The sequence below is a fragment of the Protopterus annectens genome, chromosome 5.part0 (genome assembly GCF_019279795.1).
Source record: "Protopterus annectens isolate FY-2018-M chromosome 5.part0, PAN1.0, whole genome shotgun sequence".
Classification (NCBI taxonomy): Eukaryota; Metazoa; Chordata; order Ceratodontiformes; family Protopteridae; genus Protopterus; species Protopterus annectens.
Genome location: NC_056735.1, coordinates 1,129,964,847 through 1,129,979,487, shown reverse-complemented (window position 1 = coordinate 1,129,979,487; position 14,641 = coordinate 1,129,964,847). Strand labels below are relative to the sequence as shown.

The 14,641-nt window shown below is 43.8% G+C and overlaps 1 protein-coding gene across 1 annotated transcript in view; it reads right to left on the bottom strand.

Moving 5' to 3' along the window:
• Window positions 1-14,641, bottom strand: part of GCC2 (GRIP and coiled-coil domain containing 2) — a 1,443,709-nt gene that overhangs the window by 1,357,483 nt on the left and 71,585 nt on the right. The gene's annotated exons all lie outside the window — the stretch shown is intronic.

Genomic DNA, 14,641 nt, shown 5'->3' with positions numbered 1-14,641 from the left:
GCAACCATACAAAATTTGTCAATAATGTACCCCTAAGGGCAGAGGTGGATCCAGCAATTGGCAATCTAGCCATCTGTCTAGGGCCCAGTGCTGCTATGTATATATATAGATATATATATATATATATATATATATATATATATATCTATATAAAAAATATGAAATCTGTTAAGTATGAATGTATGTATGTGTGTGTACATATATCTATAAATTATATATACAGTGGCTATAAAAAGTGTACACACTCCTGTTAAAATGCTAGGTTTTTGTAATATAAAAAAATGAGACCCAAATAAATCATTTTAAAACTTTTCCCACCCTTAATGTGACCTATAACTTGCACAATTCAATTGAAAACAAAACCAATCTGTTAGTGGGAAAAATATAAAAAATAAAAAAAAAAGTACAATACGCTGGTTGCACAAATATGCTCACCCTTAAACTAATACTTTGTTGAAGCACCTTTTGATTTAATTACAACATTCAGTTTTCTTGGGTAGGAATCTATCAGCATAGCACATCTTGACTTGGCAATATTTGCCCCCTCTTCCTTGCAAAAGCGTTCCAAATCTGTCAGATTGCAAGGGCATCTCTTGTGCACAGCCCTCTTCAAGTCACCCCACAGACTCTCTATTGGATTTAGGTCTGGGCTCTGGCTGGGCCATTCCAAAACATACATTTTCTTCTGGTGAAGCGATTCTTGTGGATGTATGCTTGGGGTCATTGTCATTTTGAAAGGTAAAATTCTTCTTCATCTTTCTAGCAGACGCCTGAAGGTTTTGGGCCAAAAGTGACTAGTATTTGGAACTGTTCATAATTCTCTCCACCTTGACTAAAGCCCCATTTCCAGCTGAAGAAAAGCAACCCCCAAAGTACGATACTGCCATCACCATGCTTCACCCTGGGGATGGTGTTCTTTTGGTGATGCAAAGTGTTGTTTTTGCATCAAACGTACCTTTTAGAATTGTGGCCAAAATGTTCAACCTTGGTCTCAGACTATAACACATTTTCCCCCATGCTTTTGGGAGACTTTATGTATTGTTTTGGAAATGTTAGCCAGGCCTGGATGTTTTTCTCTGTAAGAAAAGGCTTGTCTTGCAACCCTACCCCATAGCCCAGACACATGGAGAATACAGTAGATTGTTGTCACATGTAGTACACAACCAGTTCTTGCCAGAAATTCCTGCAGCTCCTTCAGTGTTGCTGTAGGTCTCTTGGCAGCCTCCCTGACCAGTTTTCGTCTTGTCTTTTCATCAATTATGGAGGGACGTCCAATTCTTTGAAATGTCACTGTTGTCCCATATTTTCACCACTTTTTGATGACTGTCTTCATTGTGTTCCATGGTATATCCAATCCTGTGGAACTTTTTTTGTACCCTTCTCCTGACTGATATCTTGCAATAATGAGATCCCTTTGATGCTTTGTAAGCTCTCTGCGAATCATGGCTTTTGCTGTAGCAGGCATCCGAGTAAATATCAGGAAAATCCTACTAGGACAGCTGAACTTTATTTGGGATTAATCAAGTGTGTACCAAAGAAGACTGAATGCTGTAATTAAATTAAAAGGTGCTTCAAAGTATTAGTTTAAAGGTGTGCACACTTATGCAACCAGCTTATTGTACGTTTTTTATTTTTTCCCCTAACAGATTTGTTCATTTTTCAACTGAATTGTACAGGTTATAGGTCACATTAAAAGGTGGGAAAAGTTTTGAAATGATTTACTGCGGTCTCATTTTTTTTTATAACACAAAAAAGTCTGGCATTTTAACAAGGTGTGTACACTTTTTATACCCACTGTGTGTGTGTGAGTGTGTGTGTGTGTGTGTGTGTGTGTGTGTGTATATATATATATATATATATATATATATATATATATATATATATACATACACACACACACACACACACACACACACACATATATTTAGGGTACTGATGCTTTGCTTTAAGAACCAAGAAGGAACCAGCTTTGCTCACATCCTGCATCCTCTAGTTTTCAGCCAATTAAGACATCCTCTAGCTTTCAGCCAATGAAAAGCAGCTAAACAACTAGTGTGAGACTTAATTTCACAAGGCAGGCAGTGTTGATGTAGTTTGCGGGTATGAGAAGGCATAGATACACATTAGAATGGATTTACTTTACCTGAGCAAGAGCAAGCAACAGTAGATCTTTTCTTTTTGCAGGAACAAGAGAGCAACAGAAGACAGAATTTCAAAAATATGAGCTGGATAAATTTTGGGGATTTTTTTTTTTTAACTTTACTTGAGTAAGAAACAGTAGAAGAACTTTTCTTTTTGCAGGTATGAGCAAGCATTTTAAGAATGGGAAGGTGTGTGTGTGCGCACATGTGTGTGTGTGTGTGTGTGTGTGTGTGTGTGTGTGTGTGTGTGTGTGTGTGTGTGTGCGCCCGTGTGTTTGCGTCCGTGTGTGTGTGCGTGCCCGTGTGTGTGTGTGTTTGCGTCCGTGTGTGTGTGCGTGCCCGTGTGTGTGTGTGTGTGTGTGTGTGTGTGTGTGTGTGTGTGTGTGTGTGTGTGTGTGTGTGTGTGTGTGTGTGTGTGTGCGTCCCAGGGTGTGTGTGTCCGTGTGTGTGTGTGCGCCCATGTCTGTGTGTGTGTGTGTGTGCGCCCATGTCTGTGTGTGTGCGTGCCCGTGTGTGTTCGTGTGTATAAGCGCCCGCGCGCATGTGTGTGTCCAGAAAGTCATCAAAAGAAACGAGGAGGGCAGGAAAAAGTAGGAGATAGAACAGACAGACCAGGCTTGGAAGGAATACTGATTGGCTAAAAAGAGGATAAGAAAATATTTGCAGTAGCAAAGAATAAGGCATCAGAGGTACTCTATCATCTTTTGGAAAGCGAGTCAGGAGATGGCACAAAGAAACTTTTAGGTTGCAATTCAAACACTGAAAAATAAAAAAGATAGTCAAGACACCCTTTCATAAGGGATGTCAGCAACAACCTTCTCATTAGTCCACAGGACATCAAAGACAGATGGAAGGAGTACTTCCAGCAGCTCCTGAATGAAGATCCCACAGAAGCTGTACTGCCCCAGACACAGCCTACAATGAGAGAAGTGGAGAAATCCAGCATAGAAGTAAGAACAGTACTAAAGAAAGTTAGGTCAGGGAATGCAGAGGGCTCAGATGAGGACACAACAGATATGATAAAGATGTGGGGAAAAATAGCTCCTGAGAGTACTCACAGCAGTGCAGAGAGAAAGGCATAGCCCAGACGAGTGGAGAATAAGCATACTAGTGCCAGTGTTCAATTCCAAAGGGGGCAATCACAACTGCAAGCTGTATAGAGGTATTAAACTCCTGTCACAATGCATAAAAGTTCTTGATAAACGAACACAGAGGAGTAGAAAGTAGGATGGGAAATGAGCAGTTTAGATTCAGAACAGGATGCAGCACAACTAACCTGATGTTTGCAATGAGACATATACTTAAGAAGAAGCTAGAGATGAGGACAGAGTCTAACCTGGCATTCCTAGACTTAGAAAAAGCATATGGTAAGGTCTCAAGACAGCTGATTTGAGCAGTTTTGTGGTGGTTCAAGTCCCAGAAACAGTGTTAGAATTAGTGCAAGCTATGTACAAGGATCCAAGGACTCAAGTACAAACAGTGTTTGACTTCATGCAGGGGTTCCCAGTGGGAGTGGGTGTGCATCGGGATTCAGCTCCGAGCCTACTGCTGTTCATACTGGTGATGGACTACATTAACTTTTAGTTATGTACTCACCATAACTTCAGATGTTTGGGATCCATCTCGCCTACATTCTGACTGATGGGCTCGGAGCCGATCCCTCGGCTCCGACTCGGCACACTTATGCTATAGAGCGAGGCCTCTAATTGGCTGAGCTATCTTTATCCCAGGATGCACCACCACTAATCCCCCAGATCTTGTTTGTCCGCATTCATGCACACGTGCACAGCTTGATTATATAACATTGTTAGATGTTTCAAGATGAAACAACAGGATTCGGACCTTCTGATATCCTCTGATCTCCAAGGAAGGGGGAAGGAGGGTGGGTTATTAGAATGTAGATGGATCCCAAACACCTGAAGTTATGGTGAGTGCATAACTAAAAGATGTTATGTGATCCTATCTCGCCTACATTCTGACTGATGGGACAGCGTCCCTAGCACCTAAATCCCGGGTGGCTCATTGGAAAACACTCCTGAGCACTGTGGAACCAAATGAAGCTCGTCCTCTAGATGCCACATCTAATTTGTAGTGAGAAATGAAAGTATGCGGGGAAGACCATGTAGCCGCAGCACAAATGTCACTAATAGCAAGCTTAGAATGAAATGCTACCGAAGTAGCCATAGCCCTTGTAGAATGAGCCTTGACAGAGGTGGAAAGCTCCTTGTTAGAATAAATATAAGCTTGAGTAATACAGTCCCTGATCCATTTGGCAATAGTGACCTTTGTGACCACGTTGCCCAATTTGTTTTCTGCAAAGGACACAAACAACTGATCTGTCTTCCTTGATTGTTTGGTCCTATCCAAATAAAAACGTAACTGCCTGTGGGCATCTAGTGTGTGGAAAATAAATTCCGCTTTATTGGAGTATTTTGGGAAAAAAACTGGGAGCTCTAATGACTATTGCAAGCATAAAGTAGAACAGACTTTAGGAACAAAAGAAGGATTTGGTCTGAGGGAAACTCTGTCTGTATGAAAAACCAAGTACGGGGGTTTCACTGACAAAGCTTGAAGTTCTGAAACCCTTCTGGCTGAAGTAATTGCCACTAGAAAAGCTGTCTTCCATGATAGAAACTTTAAATCACAGGTAGCTGCCGGTTCAAAGGGGGAAGAAGTCAAGGCATGTAATACTATATCGAGATCCCATGGAGGTGCAGGATGAGAAACCGGAGGTCTTAATAGAGCAGCACCTTTCAAGAAGGTCTTACACAACCTGTTGCTCATTAAGGGTGGGTCTATGGATTCATGAAAATCAGAAATCGCTGCCAATTGTACTTTGATGGTAGAAACAGAAGAGCCTTGGTTGAAAAGAGAGGTTAGGAACTTGAGTACTTCTGCCACGGGAGTTGAAATAGGGTCCAGGCCCCGGAGTTGAGCCCATATAGCAAATCTTTTCCATTTGCTAGAATACAGCTTCTTCGTAGCAGACTTGTGGGCAGAAGACAATATGTGCACTACATCTGGGTCTAGTGCATGTCTCCTGACTATGGTCGGAAGAGGAGGAGCCAGGCCGTCAATTTTAATGTGTGTAGGGACTGGTGTAGTAGTCCCGACTGATGAATCAGTAGGTCTGGGACCTGGTCCAGGAACCATGGACCTTCCAGAGCATGTTCAAGATAGGGAAACCAGACTTGACGAGGCCAGTAAGGAGCAATTAAGATCATCTTGCTCCCTAAGAGAGACGCCTTCTGAATTACCTTGGGTAGGAGAGGAACTGGAGGAAGGCATAAAGCAGGCCGGTGGGCCAAGGATGGACTAACGTGTCCATAGGGCTCTTCCCGAGCCGGGTTAGGGAGAAAAATCTTTGCACTTCATTCAGAGGAGTCAAGAGGTCGCAACACGGAACTCCCATTCGCTGAAAATCTGTCTTGTAATAGTCATGTTCAGAGACCATTCGTGAGGAGAGGATGGTTCTGCTCAACCTGTCGGCTATGACATTGGATTTGCCCGGTATGTGAGTAGCCACTAGGAAGCGTTTGGTCGAGACTGCCCATTCCCAGACCCTCATCGCTTCTCTGCAAAGAGGATAGGATCTGGTCCCTCCCTGCTTGTTCAGGTACCAGACAACTGACATGTTGTCCGAGTGAACAGCAATTACGCCCTGAGGGAGGTAACAGTGAAGGGCTTGAAGGGACAGGAGTACTGCCCTCATTTCTAGGATGTTGATGTGGAGAGAGGTCTCTTCCGGATGCCATTTGCCCTGGACTGACCTGCCCAGGGAATGCCCCCCCCCACCCCGTCTGGGAGGCGTCCGTGGTCAAAATGGCCGCCGGAGGAGGAAGAACAAAGGGTTGTCCCTGATCCAAATTGGAGGACACTAGCCACCAGCGAAGGTCCCGTCTGCAAGATTCTGTGATCCATATTAGATGATTGAGAGGGAGTTCCTGAAAGGACCACTGAGTTGAAAGAAGCCACTGGAGGATTCTCATGTGTAACCTTGCCAAGGGAACTAGCATAACTGTGGCAGACATCGATCCCAATAGTTGCATGACCATTCTGGCTGGGGCTTTGGATCTGGGGAGTAAGGCTCGAACCTGATTTTGTATGATTTGAATTCTGTCTGCAGGTAGACAGACCCGCATCTGGCTTGAATCTATCTCTGCCCCTATGAATCTTATTCTTTGAGATGGCCGTAACACAGACTTTGGCCAACTGAAGGTGATTCTGAGGGAATTGCCCAGTGATGTTGTGGCTTGCAGGCTTCGTAGAAGTAGATGCTTGGAGGTGGCAGTTAGAAGCCAGTCGTCTAGGTACGGAAACACCTGGAATCCTAGACTCATCAAGTGAGCAGTCACTACTGCCAAGCATTTGGTGAACACCCTGGGGGCTGTGGTGAGACCAAAGGGCAGCGCACGGAACTGAAAATGACTGCCTCCTAGGCTGAAGCGCAAGTGTCTCCTGGACGTTTGATGTATTTTGATATGGTAATACAAGTCCTTGAGGTCTATGGAGCACATCCAAACACCTTTCTCCAACAATGGGAGAATGGTTTGTAAAGTGACCATTCGGAACTTGGACTTCTTGACTGAACGGTTTAGGTTGCTTAGGTCCAAAATGGGCCTCAAGTCCCCGGTCTTTTTTGGCACTAAAAAGAATCTTGAGTAAGTCCCTAATCTGATCTGGTCTGCGGGGACCGGTTGGATGGCTCCTTTTTGCAGCAGTTTTGAAATTTCTATGGCTGCGGTATCCTGTTGACTGGGTGGCAGGTCCGGGATTCTTTTGGACTGAGGGGGGGGACAACAGAATGGGATGGAGTAACCTCCGGCGATAATTCGAAGCACCCATCGGTCCTGAGTGATCCCTTCCCAGGCCTTTAGGTGCTTGACGACCCCGACTGGCTCCGGAGTAGCACAGTCGGGCAATCCCTCAGGGACTATGAAAAGCTGAAGAGCAACGAAAGGACTCGCGGTCTCCAGTATTGCGGGGGCCTCTGCCGCCTCTGGGACGGCGTCTTCCTGATGAAATTTCCCCTCCGCTGCCGCGGGAGGAGGAACCTTCCTGCTGAGAGGGGTGAGACTTCTGCGACCTCTGGGACCACATCTTCCCTCCTCTTTTAGCCTTGGGATAAGGCCAAAAGGGAGTGGAAAATCGTGCCCCTACGGCAGTCAGAGTCTTACCCTCCTGTTCACAGCGGGTAAGTGTGTCTTTCACCTTGGGCCCAAACAGGGAGGACCCATCAAAGGGGGCGTCGGCGAATGAAGACTTGAAGGCCTCCGCGAAATGACACAGGCGGAGCCAGGCTTGTCTCCGTAGAGCAATGCCTGTACCCGCCGCTCTACTCACCCTTTCGGCCGCTGAGATCCAACCGTCTGGGCCAGCTCCTCAGGCAGGTTACCTAAGAGGGTATCGGATAGCTCCTTAATCAGATCCCTCTGGAATCTCGTAAAGTGCGTCAGGTAGTTCAGAGACCTCAGGGTAAAGGCCACTGAACTTAGGGTGCGCTTGCCGTACCGATCCATGCTCCTAGACTCCTTATTAGGAGGATGGACGGATGTAGAAGCCTCTGCTACATCCTGCTGTGTAGCAGATGCCACCACCATAGCATCCACAGCCACACCTTTCGTAAGGAACTCTCTATCTGGGGTCGCTGAAAGAAATTTGTTTGGACGAGCGGGCACCGGTTCCACAGAGTCCGGGTGTTCCCACGCCCTTCGACAGATCAAATCCAAGAGCTCGTCGAAGGGCGGAGACACCCAGGAGGCGGAGGGCTGAGCCCCGAAGGCCTTCAGGAACACCGACTCATAAGCAGAGGGAGGTTTGGACTGCCAGCCGCCTCGTTGTTTTAGGGCTTCCAGGATGTCTGCAAAGGAGACATCATCCGAGGACGACTTGGGGGACCCCTCTGCATCATCGAGATCGGTGTCAGATGTCAAAGACTCGTCAGGGGAGTCAACGTGCTTCCTCTTGCATGTTTTCTTCCTGGGAGGTTCTTCCGAAGAGGCTTCAGAAGGACCTCCAGGAGGGGGAGAAACCCCAGCGGGGGTAACCTGAGGCCCAGGGGCTCCGCTGTCTGCGGACAGGGGAACTGCCAATGACCCAGTCTCCAAATGTAGGGAAGGAGCTGGGGAAACTGTGGAGGTAGCCAATGAAGATTTGGCTAGAGCACTCCTCATAGCCCTGAAGGCAGGACCACCAGAATCCTGGGAAGGTCCCCCCTCCGTGGCCACGACAGTGGATGGTACTCCCGCCGCCGAAGCACCAAGAGGGAGACTTGGGACTGAAGGTATCAATCCCGAAGCCTCCCCCCCAGGGCCGAAGGAAGAAGTCCGTGCACTGAACTCCGACCCAGGAGCCGGAGTCGGAGCAAGGGTCGGGCCTGACCCTAACACCTCCACTGGTTCCACCAACACCTGCTCCAACGGTGCCGAAGCTGTTGGAGGAGGAAGTACAGTAAGGGAGTGGACCATCGGCTCCAAAGCCAAATGGGCTGGAGCGGAAACCATCTTTTGGAACACCGGAGACTGGAAGAGTCGAAGGAGTACCCTGTCGATGTCCGAATCAGACATCCTGGAAGATCTCAAGGATACGGGCCCGAACCGATTTCTCCATTGGCTCCGAAGGGCTCGGGGACCGGCTCCGAAAGGACTCCACAATTATTGGCTCCGAGGAAACCTTCAAGGAAATTTCCCTTGGCGCCGATAAGGACTTCGGCTCCGAGGGGGAAGTGTCTGAGCCGATGACCCTTATCGGCTCCAATATCAGTGGAGCCGATGAGGGTGACCCGCCTCTCGATGCCCCAGACCTCGGCTCCGAAACCAGAGGGGTCGAGGCTGGAGGCATCGAGGCAGACCGTTCCGACCTCGGCTCCGAAGTCCGTGGAGCCGATGGAGAAGTCTGCTTAGCTTTTTTAGCCGTCGGTTCCGACTGACTGGTCGGAGCCGGCGCTTTCCTCTTAGAAGGAGACAGAGAGGAAGATAAAGCCTCCTCGAACGAAGGCTTGATTAATCCTTTAAGGATTAATTTGTTTTTCCTCTCCTGGAGGACTCGGGAGGAAAACGCATGGCATACACTGCACGATTCCTGGAGATGTTTGGCGCCAAGACAATAGACGCACGAGGAGTGGTTGTCCGTTATGGACATTTTGAACCCACACCGTGCACTTTTTAAACCCGGAGGGTTTATGTTCCTTAGACATAGTTGTACAAGAAAAAACAGACCACAACAGTAAACTTTAAGACACAGGTACAAATAAGTATGCCAGTAACTCAGAATATTTTAAACTGAAAAAACTTTTTTTTTTTTTTTTTTTTACACACAGAAAAAGAAAGGGAAGAAAACAAGGAGGGTCAAGACCCTCTAACTCAAACGGGTCCTTGACCCACACACAACCACTAAAGTAGTAAGTACAGGGGAAGGCCCCTCTAACTTAAACGGAACCTTCTCTGACAGGAAAATTTAAGCAAAACTCAATAAAACAACAAGAAACACACTCGTACACAAAAAATAGCCGTTAAAACAGCTTTTGGGTTGAAAAGAGTTAACTACTGACAGGAAAAGAGACTATTAATATAGTACTTAGCCCAGCCAATGTTGAGACCACGTCCAAGCTCTGTAAGCGGCAAACGAGATCTGGGGGATTAGTGGTGGTGCATCCTGGGATAAAGATAGCTCAGCCAATTAGAGGCCTCGCTCTATAGCATAAGCGTGCCGAGTCGGAGCCGAGGGATCGGCTCCGAGCCCATCAGTCAGAATGTAGGCGAGATAGGATCACATAACAAACAGGTTAGAAGGGACAGATAAACAAAACTTTCTGTATGCAGATGGTGCGGCACTATAGGCACACTGAGCAAGAAATTCAGGAAAGGATAGAGGAATGGAATGCAAAACTGAAGGCACATGGAATGCAATGGAGTACAGATAAGACGGTTGTAATGGCAGCAAATGGAGGAAATCAAAAGAAGTTGAAAATTAAGATAGAAGGGAAAATAGTGGAACAGATCAATAACTTCAAGTATCTGGGAGGGGTGTTTGAGGAGATGGGAAGTCTGTCTGCCATGAGGAGGTTAAAGTTAAAATCAGAGTGGCTGCAGTCAACTGGCACAGAGGGTCAAGTATAATATGACAGAAGAAAGTCAGTGAAGCTGAAAGTAGGTTATAAAAAACAGTTGTGTGACAGAACTTCCATATGGTATAGAAAGCTGGGTAGTAAAGATAGTGCAATTGAGGAAACTAGAGGTGGTGGAGATGAACTGCCTGAGACAGGTGGTAGGATGCACACTGTAGGACAGACAAAGAAATAACGACATAAGAGCAGAGGCCAAAGTAGCAACAACTGAAGAAAAGGTCTAAGAGAACAGATTATGCTGGTCTGGCACACGTGCAGAAAAGCAGAAGACAATCTAGTGAAGAAGATTTGGGATAGACAGGAAGAAGGTAAGAGGAAATGAGGGCATCCAGCAAAGAGGTGGATGGATTGTGCAAGAGAAGAGTGACTCTGAATAGAGACAGATGGCTGACACCCCAACCCCATGTAGAAAGTTGGAAAAAAGGGGCGATGATTATGACGATAATGATGGTCTGTGTGTGTGTGTGTGTGTGTGTGTGTGTGTGTGTGTGTGTGTGTGTGTGTGTGTGTTTGAGTGAAATGCCCTAGCTGGAGAGAGCAGTTTAGTTAAGTAACTTGCTAATGCTCAAACCCTGTATAATTTACTGCAGGATGCAAAAGCCTTAATCTCTTACATCAGCTGACAGACCTCTGTGTAGGTATCCTGAAAGCATGCAGAAACAAAACACAATATTCGATATGCAGGAATATTTCCGATTTTTGTGCAACTTGTGTGCTGTTGAACAAAAGCTGCTGCAAACATTTACAGTCTTAATTGTTTTGCTTTATTCGTTAATAGGTCTGGATTCTGTAATTATTTAATCTATCCATGCTGCACTTTAGTAATATATTTTTACAGTACATTATTTACAGCTTCTGGCAACTGTAAAGGGGTTTTGATACTTGTTAGGTCATATTGTCTATTTGGAAGGATAATCATAACAGCCTGACTTTCAGTATCCATTATGTAGTTTTTGTTGCATATTATTGTGACACAATCCTCTCTAAAAGATTGGATTATAAAGGGTTGCTGCATTTAGTTAAAAACGGTTACCCTGGCAGTTAGTGCAGAGGACTAAAGCTCCAATTTGTTAATGAACTGCTTCCTGTGATAAAGGTGCAGGGTTTTAATCTTTCCACCTTCGTTTATCTACTGTGTGATATTGAGCAAGTCAATTAACTAGACAGTGTTTTGGCGTAATTGACAATTTGGGCTAGGCTACTTAATGGTCTTCTTGACTGCATGCCTAGTAACAATTAAACTTTTGTTGTTATTTTACCAGCCATTCCCTATTGAATAGCTGATCTAGTTCAAGAAATGTTATGGCAATATAAGTAGCACACCATTTTAATGCAACATAGGTAATTTATTCTTCAAGGATAGCAGGTACTGCATTTGTAGGTGAATCACTGAAATGCAGAGTTGTTTGCTAGCAGCAACTTCTGCATTACTAATAGTTTTATTTTCAATGTGGAATTATTCAAGTGACTTTTACTTCTGTAGAGATTGTGCATATTGACTTAACATATGCTATCAGGTGGTTAATATTTTTTATGCTTTCTATTTAAACTATGCTACAACTGTCTAGATATTATGGTTTGATGCTTGTGGTCTTTCAGCAGTTTGTTGTAGTTTATCCAAAGCTACCAATAAAGTACATGTAATTTATTCATAACAAGGGATGCAACACTGTGGACACTGCCAGCCCAACTATCTGGAATTTTGAAAACAATTATGTCATTTGTGAATATTGATATGATTTATACAAAACTGTATGTTATGTACTCAGCTTCATGAATGTAACCACAGCATACCCTGCTGGAACATAGAAGAGTAACTTACAAAACGTCAAAAAATAAGTTGAAATCAAGTGCTTTACGATGTGTTATAAAAGTTAGTTTCAGTGCAGTGAGAAGACAGGATGTCTAGAGCTAGAAGTCTTTTCTATTGTCCTGGAAAGAAGTAATTACTAGGTTTAAATGTAAAAGTGTTTAATTGTTTTATGTCTTCCAGTTCTAGGCAAACATTTGAGAAATATGTATTTGTAAGACAGAGATGTTAGTTTCTGTTAGTCTAGGAAGTGAAGGCAGGTGACAAAGAGTGATGTCATCTAGGCTGACGCAGCAGTAAATATTTAATACTGATTTAAGAACTCTCTCTTTGTATTTAGTCTTAGACCTAGCAAGAACCAGGGTAAAGTAATTTCTTTTAGATTTAGATAAGAATATAGTAAAGATTAGTTTAGATGTTTTCTGCATTTATCTGAGACTGTCCTGCAATGTTGTTTTAAAATATTTCCTGTGATTCTGAACTCTGTAGTTACTGTGTTGATTATTATCTTGTTCTTTTTGTTATTTATTATTAATATATTTAAACCTTTGTGTCTGATATTTCTGAGAAATGTTTAAGCTCACAGAATAATTGCATATGTACTTGGTGACACTGTACAGACCACTCCTAAATAGTCTTGCAAGTCTTGGTCAGACAAATTGAATCTCAAAGTGTGTGGGAGTATCAGCTACTTGGGCAGGGACACACACTGGTTGGACAGAGTGTTGTGAGGACTTGGCTTGGAACCCTGGCTAAGGACTCAACTCTATAGCTGTGCCAATGGGGAGTCTTACTGGGGATCTGAAGAAAGATGGAGAAACCAGCCCCAGACCGACTGTGATCTTCGTGCGCTCTTAAGGCAAATTGTACTTTACAGTGTGTATACTTGTCATTCTCCCATTGTGTACATCCTTCACTGTTGCCAGTGGTGAGGATTAAGGCTCCTTGATTACTGGGCCAGTGCAGGGGCATCACATATACCATCAACAAAGTTGACAAAATTGCTGGTAGGGGTGGGGGTTTCTCAGTGGATAAAAGATCCTCAGGGTCTTGTTTGGTCATTTTTAAACAGTCTTTAATCTGGCTTTGCAGGACATGTGTCTGTGTGTGTATCTGTGAATTGAGTAGGAATATGTGACTTTGGTCTTTACAATTGCTAATTTTTTGACACAGTCAAAGACATTTGAGGAAGATGCACTTAATGTAGGTTTAATTGCTGGGTTTACGGGATAAGATAGAAATGACTGACCCTGGTGAGCTGTTAAAGTTAAAAAGTATTAGTCTTGTCATTGCATCTGTATAAAGGAAAATGGAATACTTCACTGTAGCCATCACAAATCTGATGTGTTGTGTACTCAGTCAATTTAGTGGCTGTAATTGTAGAATACAAGACATTAGTGGATTAGAATGACAACAGTTTAAGTGGCCTTTTAAGACTGAAATGTTCTGAATTAGGTATTCTTCTCATTGTGTAATTTTGTTTCATTGCTTACTGGAAAATGTTCAAAACTACAAATTTTAAAATGCACTTTACCAAATACTGCTGTATTAAACAAGAGATATAACTGAAAACAATCAGGAAGGTGAATCATAGAACACATGCATTTATGGATGGTCCTAAAAAATGTATACAGGTGACCCATGGTTTGAAAATAGACCAGGGAACACTGCACACAATCCACTAATGGCCAGATGCATTTTCACAAATTTGAGTTCTAATTAATTTTCAATAAATGTGAATTTCAAGGGAAGAGAAGCTTACTTTTGCTGATGCTAAGTCTGTTTTCAATGTGCAGTCAGTGTTTGTGCTACAAAATTTGAAATAAAAGTTTTAAATTTAAATTCACATCTCTATTGTCATTGCACAAGTAATGAAGAAAATAGTATGCCCACTGACAGCTTTGAACAATGTTTATGGTAGTAGGGGTGGAGGTGCCATTGCGCTGCCCAGGGCTCCATTTAACCATGATCTGGATATGCCTAAGAACAGAACCAGTAGTCAGGGATTTGGGAATGTATGTAAATAGGAACTTTGCTTTCAACCAATATGTGTCTAATGCTTAAGGAAATCTGTCTATGTTTTGTTTCCAAAATCTCAAAACACCAAACTAAATACCGTATTATAGCAAAAAAAATTACAAACAGCAAATACAAAAATCAATAACCCAAAATTGTTTTGGTAATCCAAAAATAAACTTCTGAACCCTCTTCCCACCCACTCTCCACTCATACCAGTCCCAACAGCTCTGAAAGTACTTCATACTTCTTCAACTCCCACTTTATACAGCCAGTTATACAGTTTCTTCCCTAATCCATAATACCACCAACTCTACCCCAAATACCCCTTCCCAGTAGCACAACCCTTCTCATTTCTTCTCACTAGAACCAGTCCCAAAGTCCAGTAAGAAAAAAAAAGACATTTTCAAGTGAAAACCTACCACTCTAGCTCTTGACAATTTGTCTGCACAATATATATTAAAATAGCTGCAGATGCTATAGCCTACCCATTTTCTATGGTAATAAATCACTCCAAAGAGTCACATCTTCCACTTCTCTGGAAAACAA